At 50.0% G+C, this 17,508-nt stretch overlaps 1 pseudogene; it reads left to right on the top strand.

Moving 5' to 3' along the window:
- The window catches only part of LOC113197936 (sulfotransferase 2A6-like), a 116,719-nt pseudogene that overhangs the window by 61,995 nt on the left and 37,216 nt on the right, over positions 1–17,508 (top strand).

The following is a 17,508-nucleotide window of genomic DNA, read 5'->3' on the forward strand; positions in this document are numbered from 1 at the left end:
ACGGACAGTTGGACAGCTGGACACACCTCAGGGAGGAAACCGTTCCTACCCGCCCCTCTCAACACTAGGTCCTCAGCAGCATTGTACGTCATGCTCCCAGGAAAACCTGAACCCCATGGGGTGCAGGCCAGGCACAGGAGGGCCCTGTGGATGGTGCAAGAGGAAGTGAACTGGAAGACGTGGGGAGGGAACACGGAGCTTGGGGAGGTTCAAGCAGAGCAGGGCGATGGAGGCCCAGGGCTCATCTCAGTCTTTGTGACCCCTGAGAGGCTCTGCATTGACAGGGAACTTGGAGGGGAGAAACTGAGGACCAGGGATGTCAGGGGGAGCGAAGATGTTGGGGCGCAGGCAGGCACTGGCTATAATGGGGCTCACCTTCTGCAGATCCTCATAACTCAGCAGCAGGACGTTCTCCCTGTGTCTCACAGAAATCCAGCCACGAATGTGCTCCCCTAGGGCACTGCGGGGCGGGTATGTGGGTGCAGGTCACACCCTCCAGGAGAGCAGAGAAGCTACACTCCTCCCCACCCCCCCAGCCCCTGCCAGGCTGGTTAGGATACAGCTGACAGATGACACGCCTATGTACTTACAGCCTCCAGGGTTCCTCTTCTCACCATGGTCACCACTCCCTCTACGTCTACCTTCCTCAGTGGCTCTGACAAAGATTAGCCTCAGGGAGGTCTCTAACAGTGGGATTAGCTCTCGGGTCTCCACTGCCCTACACACACACACACACACACACATGCACACACATGCATGAACACACACGCATGCACACACATGCATGCACACACGCACACAGGACCACAATGCACACATGCACATGCACACACATGCATGCACACACAGGCACACACACATGCACACACACGCATGAACACACATGCATTAACACACAGGCACACATGGACACCCGCGCATGAACACACATGCACGCACACACACATGCACGCACATGCACGCACACACCGGCACACACGAACACACGCATAAACCCACATGCATGCACACACACGGGCACCCACGCACATGCACACACACATGCATGCACGCACGCACGTGTGCGCACACACAGGCACACACTCACATGCATGCACACACAGGCACACACACATGCACACATATGTATGAACACACATGCATGCACACATTCACATGCACACACGGACATGCACACACACACGCACATGCACACACATGCCAGCACACACATATGCATGCACACAGTGAAATGTTGGGATTCAGATGCTTGGCCTAGTCTTCACCTTGCACGCCCATCGTTGGTCATCGCTGGTGGCCAGACAGCCTCGTGGCTTGTGCCACGGGAAGGACCATGCACAAGAGACAAAGCCATCTCTCCTCCAGGACCAGACAGAGCTTGGGAGGGTAGCTCTCTCCAGGAGCATCCTGATTCCTCCTGAGGGCAGGGCCTCTCCAATTGTCACCTCTGACAGATTCCTGCCCCTCCCAATGTTGTCACCCTGGTGCTAAGCTCATGACACATGGCCACTGGGGGACATTTCAGCCATATCCAAACCATAGTGTTCTGCCCTGGGCCCCAAGGCATGCCTGTCCACCCCACAGGCCTGAAGTCCCAACTGTCCAGCACGCTCAAGAGTTCAACTTCAAGGCTTCATCTTAGACTCAGGCCAATGTCTTCCAGGTGTGAACTCCATTTCCCTGCTTCTGGGGTCCCTGGCTTGCTTCCTGTGGCTCCTGTGGTGACAGAGGTCACAGAATGACAGGAGCAGACCCCTGGGGCCTCTCTCAGCAGTGGAGGTGGGGTCTAGAATTTGGTGGCAACAGAAAAGAAGATTTTTCAGGGCCACAGAGCATCTCTCCCTTCTTCTGGTGGCACCCAGGAGGAAGGAACAGTGTCATCCTGCCCCAGAGGCCACCAAATTGGAAATCGAGTGGGTAAATCTGCATAAATATGGGGTAGACGCTTGAGTGGTTTTACTATATTTACTTTGAGCTCCCGGTTGGTGCTATGTTCTGAAAATGGATTGATGCCCCAAACTCAGACAGGAGTCTAATCCTGGAAGTTGAACTCAGGGTATTAAGAGGGACAAGGGCAGCTGGCCATGTACAAAGGTGTGGCCCTGGGAAGTGATCTGTTTAGGTCACTAGAGTCATGGGTCGTGATGGATCCCTGTGGCTTTTCAACCCCCCCTTCTTCATTTGTGTGGTACTGGGGACTGAACCCCGGGTCACTCTACCACTAAGCTTCACCCCAGTCCTTTTTATTGAGACAGGGTCTGGCTAAGTTGCTGAGGCTGGCCTCTAACTGGGGATCCTCCTGCCTCGTCCTCCCAGGTAGCTGGGATTACAGACATGCACCACAGTGCCCAGCCTCTTATGGCTTTGTAAGGAGGGGAAGAGAGAGCACACAGAGATCCAGGAGCACTCTCCTCAGGATGAGAGGCAGCCAGGGGCCCCTCACCAGTGCCTGTGCCATGCTCTTTGGATATTGTACTTCTGGAACTGGGAGCCCACATAAACCCTTTTCGTTTTAAAGTAGTCTGCCTTGGGGATTTTGATACAGTCCTGAAAAGCTGACTGATACAACTGGATAAACAAGAAAGAGGCCTGTGCAGGAGTTCAAGGGAGAGGGGGCAAGGGTGGGGTTGCAGGTGATGGCGTCATCACCCACCACCACGGATTCCATTTTGTAAGATTCCTGGGGGCCTCTGAAGCACAATCCAGGCTTTTCTAGACACCAGTGGCAGGATCAAATACAGCACTATTGTGAGGGGCTTTCTGCTCAGCCCTGAGGTCCACCATGTGGCTTCACTGCCCCCTTCTGAAGGGGAGGCTGGCGAGGCAGAAAGGAGGCCTGAAGCCTTCAGCGGGGGGCCGCGCTGCTCAGACAGCACTCCATGCTGAGGACGGGGGATGGAGGTGTAAGGAGAAGGTCAAGTGTGCAGTGTGTGGCAGGTGACTGCAGTGTGGCATGCAGGTGAAGCCCAGCGGGGAGGCCACCAGGATCCAGGTGAGGAGCAGCAGGGTGGCTGTGGAAGGGATGGCTAGTGGATACTGCTATTTAACAAGGGCGACGAGACACCTGCCACGGGACAAGAGCCGTCCCAACACCTGGGGACAACCATGAGCTCTGGAGGTGCTGGCCTTGTAGTGTGAGGCTCAGGGATAAGGGACTAAATAGGCGCCTGTTGGTGACAAGGACCAAGGAAGGGAGCAAATAGATATGAGTGGAGCTGGGGGTGGATGTTGCCTTAATAGGAAGGAAGGATCCCCGACTGGGGACACCACAGGGCTCCATCGAGGTTCTGGGACTTGGTTACGAGTTAGATAAGGGAAGGTGGCCAGAGGTGTGAGGCACGGGTGGCCAAGAGACGACACTGTGTGGTCAGGGTGGGGCTGGGCCTCACAGGACGCCGGTTCTGCTGCCTGATCAGGAAGAATGGGAGGCGGTGAGTTCAGGGTGTGGGGAAGATGTGCTCAGGGATGGACACAGGGGCTTCGGTGCCTGTGGAGTTCCTGGTGGACACACAGCCTTAGGTGCCTGTGGCGCCCCCTGGTGGACACACAGCCTTAGGTGCCTGTGGCGCCCCCTGGTGGACACACGGTCTTAGGTGCCTGTGGCGCTCCCTGGTGGCCACATGGGCTTCGGTGCCTGTGGCGCCCCCTAGGGAGCTGTCTTTGGGCTGCGGAAGCTTGCGAGGCCCTCACAGTGGAATGTGGGCTTTTCCCACAGCGTGGAGAGAAACTGCAAAACTGAAAGCACCAAACCTCTGCTCCCAGAGAGCACAGGGCTCCCAAAGCCACTCAGACTTTTTTTCTTAGTACCAGGGATTGAACCTGGGGTGCCTAATCACTGGGCCACACCCCCAGCCCCGTTTTTAATATTTTAAAATTCTGAGACAGCGTCTCACTAAGTTAGCCTCACGGAGTTGCTTAGGGCCTGAGTTGGTGAGGCTGGCCTTGAACTTGCAATCCTCCTGCCTCAGCCTCCTGAGCCACTGCCATCACAGGTGTGTGCTACTTCTCCCGGATTACTCAGAAAAATGTGAAGCAGAAAGGAAAAGAGGAGAAAGGGAGCTTTGAAAAGAAAGTCTTTCCCAAAAAAGACGTTTGGTGGAAGGTCAGGATTTTGTTTTTCAGAAAGAAAAGGACAAGCTGACTTTCAGAAAGTCCCAAATCAGGGAGAGCTGAGAGAAGAGCGTGAGCAGGGGGTCAGTGCCGGGAACTCAGGGAGGAGGACAGCCAGGCGGTTCCCCACCGGCAGCGGGAGGGCTGTGCTGTGCTGGCGGGTGGCAGAGCAGGAACCTGGGCAGGTCTGGTCTCGGGGGTGATGGGCCGTGCATCCACAGGAGGCGAGATACAGGGCCGAGGGTTGGGGCCAAGTGAGGTCTGAATGGGGACCCTGTGCACCCCAGCTTCTGTGCGTGGAGGACACTCACCATTTCCTTGGATGAACTGTTCAAAGAACTGTTCCAGTGAGTCTGGATTCTTAGCAAAGTTTGTCCTGCACCAGAAAAAATAGCCAGACACAAGAACAACTCTAGGATTTCTGATGATATGAATCACCTTAAATGGAATCACGGGAGAATGAACAGCTAATACCGTCATTTCCACCTTTTTTGATCTTTACCTTTATTTATTTATTTGGGTACCAGGGATTGAACTCAGGGGTGCTTAACCACGGAGCCACATCCCCAGCATCCCCCTGTTTGGTTTTTATTTAGAGACTGAGTTGCTTAGTGTCTCACTAAGTTGCTGAGGCAGGCTTTGAACTGGCGATCCTCCTACCTCAGCCTCCTGAGCTGCTGGGGTTACAGGTGTGCGCTAACACACACAGATTTTACCTTTAAACTTTAGCTTTAATTTGCATTAGATGTCTCCTAAATATGAATGAAACATTTTCGTGTGTGTCTGGAAATTTAACACAGCGGTGTGCTGAGTGAAGCTACCTGCCATTTTATTTTTATTTTGAGACAGGGTCTCCCTAGATTGCAGAGGCCGCCTTAAACCTGCAGTCTTCCTGCCTCCGTCCTGGGTTGCTGGGCTCACCAGTGTGTGCTCCCGTGCCTGGCTGATTGGATGGTCTCAGTGACCACAGTCATTAAAGGGACATGCAGGCTAAGGTTCCTAGGAAATATCACGGTGGCCGGATGGACAAAGGCAAGAGGAAACCATGGTACGTTCCTTCTCACCATGAGAAGTCTGTGTGCTTTAAGGATCACCAACGGGGTGATGGATAAGTCATGGCATATTTATAGACACATACAATATACAGTCGTTCCCCACCCACGACACACATTCCATTGGGCGAATGAATCCAGATACCTAGGTGCTCACAGCCTGAGTCCATGTGCGGGAATAAAGAACAACCAGAACTAGTCCACACCTGGGCGCGGTGTGCATCCCGCAGTCCCTGTGGCTTGGGGGCTTTAGGTAGGAAGATCACAAGTTTGAAGCCAGTCCCACCAATGTAGCGTGGCCCGAAGCAACTTAGCAAGACCCTGTCTCCAAATAAAAAATAAAAAGGGCTGTGGGTGTGGCTCAGTGGTTAAGTGCCCTTGGGTTCAATCTCTGGCAGAAAAACACACCAAAACAAAACTAATTTACAGCTATAAATAAGCATGGTATTTGCCTTTGTGGGTGGGCACTGACGGAGATGGGCACGAGGGTGCCGGGTTTCTGTTCTCGTGACTAAAAGGCTCAGGGGTCACTCCAGTCAAACTGGGCTGACTGGGCTGCTCAAAATAACGACACAAGAGACACAAATAACTTTTTCTTTGGGATCGATGTGATGGCTCCTCTGACCTTAAGGGTCCACAGAAAGAGAGAGAGAGAGAGAGAGAGAGAGAGAGCATGTGCTAACCCCTTTTATTGAGGAGAAGCTTTTCAAATGAGGCAAGGGGTCAGGTTTCAGGGGGCTGAGTATCTTCATGATGTCCACTGTCAGCAGGTTGACTGACACCTGGGTAGGCCACACCCAAGGGCACAGTAAGAGAAGGGGACACACACAAGGCACTTCCATGGAAGATTCTGTCCTAATCAGGGCAAGGGGTTATACTACAAAGGAACAGGTGAGCGTAGCTTCACCCATGGGGCTGTAGCAAGACACACCCATGCAGGAGACAACAACCACATTTCTGTGACTGAGTGTTTCAGCACCCAGCCGGGGAGTGTAACTCAGTCACGTGAAGGTTGGCCTCCCACATATTCCCCCTTTCTTATTATTAAAAAAAAATAAAAAGAATACAACTGGGAAATTTTATCTTACAGTCACTTGACTCTTGGTCTAAGGTCATCACGATCTGCTATTGAAACACAAAAAGAATTAGTAGAAAACATATCATCTTCACAACACAATCAACACAATAATCTGGATTATTATTACTTTGTCAAACACTCAGAAGATTTTCAATCTTTTCCCAACTTTATTGGGACGCATTATTTTTGGCCATAATAGCAGACATTTTCATTGCCATGACATTTATTTATTTGTCTCTCCATAAACCATAGAGCAAAGGGCTCACTCCCATTATTTATTACATTGTCTTCTAGAACATCATTACTTAGTTCTCATCCTTCCATCAGCACTTACTGAACATGAAGGATCTTGGAAGTAATTTCAGTCAAACATTAAGTAAATCCATACACTGTAAGTTTTAAGACATACCCACAAAGGCTGCAATTGAGTCAGCAAGGAATAATATTTAAAGTAGTTACTTCATGGAGGGGATCTACAGCTCAGGGCCATGAAATGAGCAAAGAATGTGAGTAGGTCCAAAAAACTGCTCTGCCCTCTTTTTGTGGGGGAGGAGTTGGGGGGGTACTAGGGATTGAACCCCGGGGTGCTATACCTCTGAGCCACATTCCCAGCCCCGCTTTATATTTTGTTTAGAGACAGAGTCTTGCTGAATTGCTGGGGGACTCGCCAAGTCTCTAAGCCTGGCTTTGAACTCGAGGTCCTCCTGCCTCAGCCTCCCAAGCTGGTGGGATCACAGGCCTGGGCCACAGTGTCCAGCTGGTCCGGGACTTTCGATGCACACGAACACCACTGACAACGTGGAACCCAAGGACCACAGTGATGTGCTGTGCTTGACGTGTCCAGCTGCTCTGTCCTGCCTGACTGTCCCCATGTCCCTATGGAGGCAGGAAGAGGGCCCGCCACTGGTGCAAGAGCAAACAAGCGCCATCTGCTCGGGACGCTGGGGACACCACCCTGCTTAAGCCCTGGCATCATTAGACACGGCCCTGCTCAAAGCAGAGGGACCCTACAGGGCCCGGGGCCCTCAGTGCAGGTGGGCTGCCTCCAGCACGCACCCTGCCCTCAGCACAAGGCTCAGTGCGGCTGGCACCCACCCAGGTGCAGAGGACCAGGGCAGAGACACCTGATGGGTACTGAGGGACACCTGCCGAGGGCAGCCTTCCACACTGTCCCCTCAGTGAATACTGAGGGCGGCCCAGGCTTAGAAATCACCACAGTGGAGGCCACCTCACCCAATGACCAGCACCACCTCACCATCGCCCACAATGGGAGACTGATGTCAGAGACCATCGAGGGTCAGGCCCTGGGTGGCGCACAGCAGGCCAGCGGGAGCCAGCGAGTGGGTGCCTTCCTAGGGGGACACAGCAAAGGCTGACAGGGTGCGATGGAGGAGAAATGCGTCTTCATCAGTTAAAAAGGTCACATCATAACTGCAGCCCCAAATTCCCGAGTTTCCCCTCCCTCTCCGTCCATGGGAGGACCACCCGGAAGCCTGGGCGCTGGAAAACAAAATGCTCTCAACTGCTGGGTGGAGCGGCTGGGCCAGGAAGGAGGGCAGCCTAGAGCCTGGACTGCAGCTCCCCTGAGCACTTCCACGTTCACGTGGGGAACTGGCCCCTGCCCACTGCGGCCATGCCCCAGCTGCAGGGCTGGGGAGACCCCCACCTAACCCAGCAGAGGGCATCAGTGCCCAGGTCATCCTCAGGGAGAGGAGCGCTTCCCAGGGAGGGAAGCACCCAGAGCGGGCACTTCCTCTTCCCTAAGGCCTTTCTGAGGGGACCCGGGGCATCCCGAGTGGCTTTAGATAAGCACATCAACATGGAGTGTTCTTGCTCAGGGCAGAGCCAGAGCCCAGCCTGGGAGAGGAGCAGGAGCTCAGGAAGAGGCTTTCATGCACACCTGGTCAAGAGGCTCCACCCTTCCAGGACATGGGCTGGGTGCCCCCCAACCCAGAGAGGAGGGGGTGGGGCCAGGGCTCAGGACCCTCTGAGACAGCAGACCCCTTCCCCTGGAGCCTTTTCCCTCTTTATCCAGGAACCCAATGGTTGATTGAAATTCTCTGCCTGATTCACTCACGTGGGACCCCAAGTGGGTTCAATCAGTGCCCTTCTGGAAGGGCCTGGATAGAGATAAAAGATGCCAAGCAGTTAGACAGAGACTAATATCCTCCTGCCCTCAAACGACCATTTAAACCCTCCTTCACTGGGCCAGGGCCCCCAGTTACAAAGCTGTGTCTTGATTTCTGTCTTTAAAAACAGTCTGTACTCTGGACCCAAGAACTGAGCTCAGGACCAGCCATTGCTCTATGACCCAGCCGTCCACTCAGGGAACACAACAGTTTTGTGAGCAGGGGTGTGCAAGGATGGTCAAGAGCCTTTCTTGTTCAGACTGGCTGAAAGCAAGACATGGCCCAGTCCTCACCACTCAGGGTCATCAAGTTGTGACAGTCACACTAAACACGGGCAGGCATTAAACTAAGTGAAGTGCAGCTGAAGCAAATGACTCTCTGCAAATCTCAAAAACCTGGTAAGAGAAAGAACCAACTCACACAATTAGACACTCTGTGCGAAAACAGGTGTATCAAGAGTGTATCAAGAGTCGCCAATGTTCCTTGGCCCTAGGACATGCTAGAGATGGACGGCAGAAATAGGACCAAACCCTCAGAGGAAGGAGGGGTCAGGCACCCAGAGCCATGCTGGCTTCCTAATCAGCCCTGTGGGAGGCTGGGGACTAGCTTCAATCAGAACCTTGCTGTGGAAGAGCTGATGCTCCTTAGGCTGCCAGGGGCCAGGTTAGACCAATTCCAAGGTGGGCAAATCTGCATCCCCTGGGTCTCTTCCCCACTATGAACCCTGGGCCAATGGGAAGGGAGAAGCTCGCCCGCCAATCAAAGGGCCCCAGAGCCTTCTTCTTCCAGTTGCAGCTGCCAGGCGTTGAGGACCAATAGAAAGCCCTGCATGGTGAGTCTCAGGCCTCGTCCACTCTTTCCTCCACACTTGGGGGTGTCTGCTTTCTCACCCTTTGTCCTGCCTTTCCCTTCACCCACCAGCGTCTTCACTCCTGGCCCGGGTCTTGGGCTTTGGCCCACGAGGCCCTCTGCAGTGTCGTGTTCAACCTGCTTTTAGGAAACTCTGCCGACTTCCTATTGTTCTGAGCTTGGGTCCCCAGCCAGGCCACCCTGTGTTCACCTGGCTCTAGCTGGTGAGAAGACGAGTCATTGTGGAGGCTGAGACCCAGGAGGAAAAGTGGGGTGGGTTCTGAAGTGCAGACGGAGGTGAGGGTCCTGTTATTTGTACGAATTCATTGTTTTACCACAGTCGTCAGCTGGACTGACTTGAGGTGGCCGCCATCTGCTGTGACGCCGTCCAGGTGTGTGGTGATCACTTTCTTTCCTGGGGGGTTGCACCTGCCTTTGTTCTCATCCCACCTCATAGGGCTTCTCACCTTTTTGTCTTCACGGAGTTCACCGACTTTGTGTCTTGTATCCTTGTTTCTATAATTGGTTTGCCTGTTGGGGCAGATGCAGAGAGGCCAGCAAATGGAGATTTTGTGGGTCCTCCTGCCGGGGTCCTGCCCTAGCAGGGTCCAGGGAGTCCTGAAGGATGAGTGGCGTTGGCGAAAAGATGAGACCGGAGTCGTTCCGTTGGAGCAATCTCCAGAGAGAGAGCTCATGCAGCTTTCTCTGGGTCATCTTTTATTACAATTTTTCTCAACATTATAGACTCAGAATACGTCATTGATTATATAATTGAAAACTTTGCCAAGACATGACATTTCCTTAACCATGATTGGGGGTACAAACAATGTAACATTAATTTACATTTTTCCAGGATATGACCTTCAGTTATGTAATTATTAAAAGTTCAGAATCATTAGTAAAATAATTTACATTTTTCAGATTTTCCCAAGATTTACTATTTTTCCCAAGATGTTATTTTCTTATTAACTAATGCCAAACTACGTAACCAGACTCTAAGTCTCCTAACCAATCATTAACCTAAAGTACACTTGTACTTTATTTCTAATCTAAAATTCCCATCTAAAAGTCCCTTTAAATCTTATATTTAAAATATCCTAAAGTTTATGAATCATTCTTAAAACATATCAGAAACCTTTACAACTAAAAACTTAAGAATCTAAATAAAATAATATTTCTAACATTATTCTAAAACTGTGTCTTATAAAGCTATTTTAATTAACTCCTAAATTTATTCTCATAAAACTGGTTGAGCTGCTTTCTCAAAGAGTTTGTTTGTCAGTCAAGGTGCACTAGTTCTCATGTCTTTATAATCTTTCTCAATAGAAAGTAAGTTCTAAAAATCAATCCATGTTCCACGAATATTAACTATGCTCATCATATATCCCTATGTAAAGTGAGAAAGGGTTTATAAAAAGAGAAGAATATATCTTTATATGTTTTAACTTTCCTAAGTGTATAATATAACTTTCCTTAATCAAAAATGAAACTGCATGTGGTGAACTTTGTGAAATAAGCATACTGATTAGGTTTTCTAAGAGGCCGGAAATATGGGCTTGGGTTCTAGTTGATATAATCGATGTGGTGCCTAAAATTCTCATGACCTTTCAAAGGATGATTGTTGTCCCTTATCAGGTTTGTCCACAATGTACTGAGATAGAAGAACAGCCTTCTACTTTGTCCTTGATATGCTGAGGGGTAGTAGAACAGCCTCCAAGGCATGAACTACCTGTTATGTTCTAGCCATCTGAAATTTAATTTGTTTGGCACTTAACATACTCGTGCCTCCTGTCAGAAACATAAGCATGAAAATGCAAAGTCCCAATTACATAAAAAAGGGTCTCATGGTTTCGGTTTCCCACCAACCAGCGTGGCTTTGCCAGCATTCATCCTCACTGTGACCCTGTCAAGACAGTGGGAGAGCAGCTTGCCAACACTTTTTTCTCACTGTGACCCTGTCAAGACAGTGAGTGGGGGATCGCCTTCACCATCCTCCCAATTCTTTTCCTCAGTGAGTCCCCAAGATTTTTTCCCTTCATGGCAGACATCATAGGTAAGTCTACTTTACACTGTTTTCATAATTTAGGATTTTCCCTTAGAGCAAAGAAAATCTGAACATATGGCAACTCACACCATTTCCCTTTTTTGTAAATTTTATCAAACTGTAAAATTGTATTAAAATTGATATTTCCCTCTGGTGGCCAGGTTTCTCCATCAGAGAGTTTGTATTGAGGCCAGGCCAAGAAAATTAGGCGCTTTTTCTTGAGTGTCTAAGGGTCAAATCTATCCCAATTTTTCAATACGCAGGCTAGTGGTGCACCTGGTGTACTGGAGAGAGAGAAGCTCCCATCTGAGTGAGAAGAAAACAGGACTCAGGCGCCCGCGCTGTGCCGGAGAAAACCGTTCTCATTAGGGACGTCTTCCTAAGCTTGAGCTTCCTAAAGGGTCCAGAAAACCCGTCTCTCACCTTGCTTTGCCAAGGGGTTTCTGGTCCCCTTTAGCAAAGTGCTAGGGTCTCAGTTTGCCCTGTGCCAGAGACCCTGGGAGGATTCAGACTTAAGGGCATTACTGCTTATCCTCCCAGCCACTAAAAACCCATTGCAAAAGAGAATCATGCACTCTTTTTTGTCTTTGCTCTGTAGACTAAAGGAATTGCCTAAGGGTTAAGGGATATCTACTGGTTGTAAGGTAGGGCTTTCTATCAGAGATTACCGGAGGAGTTGATTCTAAAAATGCCTCTCTAGCAGCTTAAAGAACACAGCTCATTTTAAACATTGGGGTGGTAAAACAGACTAGTGAAAGTTACCTATGCACCCTAGGGAACCTGGGCAGATTTTACTAATTAACCCATGCCTTTCTTTTAGTCCTACAACCTGAATTGCTAACATTTCTGACCTGCGAAAGGAGGGGAGCATCCAGGAGGAATGGATGCGGGGTTGGGAGTGTTGTGTAGCCCATACACGGAGGCAAAAGTGATTGGGGCTTTCCCTCAGTGCCATTCATCTACTGATCACCCTAGATACCCCTGAGGGCTGTCGGGAGGGGGCTCAAGAGAAAGGAACCTTAGGAATATGTCTGAGTGTAGCCCAGACCGGAATTCTGCAGTTGTTCCAAACTCCTTCCTCCACCTCCACGCATCCGAGGCAGATCAGGATTCGGGATACTGTGTACTCATGCCAATTTTGTTCTCCGGGCTCAGACAGAAAAGTTGGAAGCGGCTTTGACAGAACCCAACATGCCTGCTCTGTATTGAGCAGGTGATTGAGAGCTGCCTAGGCTGGGAAACCTCTCACCCGAGACTTGAAGATTGGCGGCTGCACTAATTGCATTTAAGTAGCCGTCGGGTGCCCACCTCACCCTCCAGAAAGAGAGAGAGAGAGAGATGCACCTCAAACAGACATGGGGTGCGTGGAGAGGGCTTACCTCGGTGTAGGTGTAGAATCTCAGTCTGGGACCTCCAATATGTTACCGCTGTTGGCCGGTGAGGAGTCCTTGCTTCCCCAATGTTGAAGAATAACATCAGAGAGCACGCCGAGGCAAGGTCAGAGTAGAAATTAGAAGTTTATTAAGGGACACCAGAAAAGACTTCTCCCGGAGGAAGAAGGGGACCCAAGAGGTGGAATCCGTGGAAGTGCGGTTGTCTCACCTTTTTATAGGTTTGGTGATGGAATGCAAGGGGGAAGGGTTAGGACACAGGTGGGGCAAACGGGCAGGAAGGACTTAATTATCACTTTTTGGGATGGGCTTATCACTTCTCTGGGATGGGCTATCTCCAAATCTGTTGGGGGCTGTTCCTGGGTCCCATTATCATTTCTTTGGGGGTGGACTTTGGCCTAGGGCCTTTCTGGGACTTCATTAACATTCCATGAGTTGTCCTGCATTTCCTGGAATCATTGTCAGCATGGCCTCCATTTTAGATGTCACTCGATATTAGACCCGATTTACCTAACTACACTGACTACCTAATTTTAAATCTGGCTTCAGTGCTATGGTCTGGTCATCAGTGTTCAACCCATCACCTCAGCCTAGCAACATCAGGAAATTCACTCATACACTCCCACCTACATAAACAGTTTATGCTTAGGTTGACTAAATTAAAAAAAAAATTAAAAATTGTTTTCACAAGAGAATTAACACTTGATTGAATTCTCAAGTGCACTTTTTAGTTTTCAGTATTCCACCTCAGTTGAAGGGAGTGCTGTGTGCGTGTGTTTAAAAGGGGCGGAGAGAGCATGTGTGTTTCTGGAAGAATAAAGGAACTTTAACTGTGGACTGGAAGGTGTTTGAGCCAGAGTCTTGTTGGAGGGTAGAATTTCTTTTACATGTTAAAACAAATAGCTTTCAAAACATGACACACAGATACAGAAGATGAAGTTTGTTATTTCTATGAATTCATTGACAGTCATCAGCTGGACTGAGGTGGCCGCCATCTGCTGTGACGCCATCCAGGTGTGTGGTGATCACTTTCTTTCCTGGGGGGTTGCACCTGCCTTTTTTCTCATCCCACCTCTTAGGGCTTCTCACCTTTTTGTCTTCACGGAGTTGACCGACTTCGCGTCTTGTATCTGTGTTTCTTAAGACTGGGGTTTGGGTGTAGGGGCTCTTGCTCACTAAGCCACGTCCCAGTCCGTTTTTTTAATATTATTTAAATTTTGAGACCATGTCTTGCCATGTGGCTGAGGCTGGCCTCCAACTTGAAATCGTGCTGCCTGAGCCCCCAGGTCATGGGGACGACAGGCGTGGCCACCATGCCCAGCTCTTTTTTAATGTCCCTGGGGAGCACTCTGTCCTGATGTGCCTTTGTTCTGTGCCTCTATGATCTGCTCCTGGAACTTCAAGCTCCTGCCGCAGGCCGCTGTGGCTTCCTGACCTGGCTCAGGCTGTTCCGCGGATGCATGAGAGTGAAGGTCACTTCAGTTCAGGACTGTGTACCCCATTTTCTTTGGCCACACCCTTAGAGCATAGTCCTTGCCTCTGGCACCTTCTCCTCATTCCACAGTTGACTCCAGACGTGAATTAGCCACAGCATCCTTGTGGCCAGGTGTTGAAACCTGCTCCTGGGGTCAGTTCATGGCGGATGGACGAGCCCTCTGTCTTGATGTGTTCTGCAGCTGCTCAAGCAGCGGTGCCCAGAGGAAGGTCTGCCGTGTCTGCAGGCTCCCCGTTTCCTTTGTGAGGCTGGTTCCTGGTGCAGTCCATGAAGTGACCTGGGATACCTGTGCACCTCCTAGGCCTCCCGCCAGCCCTGAGAGCAGGCATGCCTGGGCCACGTGACTGTCCTCAGGAAAGGCACGGTTTCCCTCCTGTGCCCCGGGGGTCTCCTGGCCTCTGCATCCATGCTGGTGTTCATGGGGGGCTCCTTGTCTGGAGCTCGGAGGGTGAGGGGTGGCTCGGGGCAGAATCTCCATGCTTCCTCTTCATCTCTGGGGTGTCGCTGTCTGATGCCTCCTGAAGCATGTGTGTTTCTGTCTGCTCAGAGCCCGGTCTCCCTGGACCAAGCAGACCATTGTTTTGTGCATTGACCACTAAGAGATTCCACCTGCCATTTTTTTGGTTTCCTATTTATTCCATCTGTTCCATGTCCCTGTTTCCATCCTCGATGGCTGTTTTCTGGATTTTAGTTATTCCTTCTATTTGCTTTGGCAGATAAACCCTCTCTGGTTATATCTGAATTCTAGCATCTGTTTTGGGTTTATTGGAAATTGCTGACAGATGTTTACTTTGATCATCTTCCCAGACAGGAACGCTGGGCCCTTGATATTCTGGTACTCCTCTTCAGGTTTTTCTCTCTTCTTTCCCTTCCTTCCTTCCTTCCTTCCTTCCTTCCTTCCTTCCTTCCTTCCTTCCTTCATTCTAATTAGGCATATATGACAGCAGAATGCATTTTAATTCATTGTACACAACTGCAGCAGGACTTTTCATTTCTCTTGTTGTACACAACGTAGCGTCCCACCACATGTGTCCCACTACATGTACCTGGGTGATGATGTCCATCTCATTCCACCACCTTTCCTGCCCCATGTCACCTCCCTTCCCTCCCCTTTTCCCAATCACAGTTCCTCCGTTCTTCCCGTGCCCCACCCCCATCAATGATCAGCATCCACTTATCAGAGAAAACATTTGGCTTTCATTTTTTGGGGATTGACTTACTAAGCTTAGCATATACTCTCCAACTCCATCCACTTAACTGCAAATGTCATCGTGTTATTCTTTTTAATGCTGAGTAATATTCTACTGTGTCTATATACCACACTTTCTTTATTCATTCATCTACTGAAGGGCATCTAGGTGGGTTCCATAGTTTAGCTTTTGTGAACTGTGGTACTATGAGCATTGTGGGTGTGTTACTATTCTATGCTGATTTTAAGTCCTTTGGGGGGGGGTATAGACAGAGGAGTGGGATAGCTGGGTCAAATGGTGGTTCCATTCCAAGTTTTCTAAGGAGTCTCCATACCGCTTTCCAGATTGGCTGCACCAATTTGCAGTCCCATCAGCAATGTATGAGTGTACCTCTTCCCCCACATCACCACCAACACTTATTGATTTATTGTTGTTTGTATTCTTGATAGCTGCCATTCTGACTGGAATGAGATGAAATCTTAGAGTAGTTTTGATTTGCATTTCTCTAATTACTAGAGATGAATATTTTTTCATGTATTTGTTGATCAAATGTATACTTCTTCTCAGGAGCATCTGTTCAGCTCCTTAGCCCATTCATTGATTGGGTTTGGGGTATTAAGATTTCTGAGTTCTTTATGTATCCTGGAGATCAGTGCTCTATCTGTTGTGCATGTGGCAAAAATTTGCTCTCAAATGTAGGCTTTCTCTCACCTCATTCTTTCACTGAGAAGAAGCTTTATAGTTTCAATCCACCCCATTGATGGATTTTGATTTCATTTCTCCTCTTCAGGTTTTCACACTGGCACGGTGATGAATTTCAATTCCGTTCCATACCTCACCACACTCCAAAAGGAATTTTGCTCATTCCCTCAGGCCTCTGAGTTTTCCTAAAGGGCCATCTTCTCTCTCTCTGACAGCGTCTAGAATTCATGAGGGTGTGAATCTGCTGTTGAAAAGATCCTCATGTATCTGCAGGTTTCTGATTGTCATCCTCACACTTGTCTCCACTGACATCTTCACCTTCTTGGGCTTCTAATGGCATCCTCGCTGTGTCTTTGCATCACCTTCTGTGTCTGAATGTGCACCTTGTAGTAAAGACACCAACCTGTGTGGCTTAGGGGCCCACCACACTGCAGAATGACCTCACCTTAAGTCGGTACGTCCACCATGGCCCTGTTTCCAAACCAGTTCACCCTCTGTGGTTCTGAGGGTGACAGCGCCGGTAACAGCTCTGGTTAGACTTGAATCAGCAACTTCCAGCACTTTTCATGATGGCTGCTTTTTACAGCAGCTGGTCAATCCTCTGTCAGCCTAACTGCACCACTGATGGGGGAGAGGTCATCCTCCTCCTGACCACCACTGTGGAAAGCTTCCAGGGTTTTCACTTGGTCTTTAATGTCTTTGTTTCCCTATAATGTGTCTCAGTGTGGATGTGTTGATGCTGTTGAGCTTCTTGAGGAGCAGATGCTGGTGTCCCATCAGTTAATGGAGGTCCCAGGAGGCATCTTTCCAACTCCACATGCTCCTCAGCATACAAGGAAGTTGCATCCCAATAAACCCATTGTTAGTGGCAGATGCACTCAGAACACAGTGCCACCAACTAAGTGGCTCAGACAATGGAGGTTGGTGTCTCAGTCCTGGGGGCCCGGCTTCCAGAGTGGAGATATTGGCAGGGTTCCTTCCTTCTGAGGCGTGTGTGGGAGATCCCTTTGCCTCCACTAACTTCTGCTCCCTTGACCTTCTTGGGCTTCTCAGTGGCCTTCTCCCCTCGTCTGGGTCTGAATGTGCCCCTTGGGGAAAAGACGCCAACCTATGTGGCTTAGGGGCCCACCACACTGCAGAATGACCTCATCTTAAGTCTTTATGTCTACCATGGCCCTGTTTCCAAACCAGTTCACCCTCTGTGGTTCTGAGGGTAACAAGCCCACCTCTGACTTCTGTAGGGGGTCATAGCCAGGCCTGAGGACACACCTACTGTAGTCTATATGCTATTGCATGGGATCAGGGGAAGAGTCTGGAGACTTGGTGGTGGTGGGGGGGCTAGAAGCCTGTATGTGTCTGTGTAACATGCCACCGCCTAGCTTCTCCCCAGCATCTGTTCTGGTCTCGTGCCCCTTCTCACAGACTTGCTGGTTTCTGGGTGAGGTCCGGGGTCCCTCCAGGCTTATCT

This window comes from Urocitellus parryii, chromosome 15, assembly GCF_045843805.1.
Source record: "Urocitellus parryii isolate mUroPar1 chromosome 15, mUroPar1.hap1, whole genome shotgun sequence".
Lineage (NCBI taxonomy): Eukaryota > Metazoa > Chordata > Mammalia > Rodentia > Sciuridae > Urocitellus > Urocitellus parryii.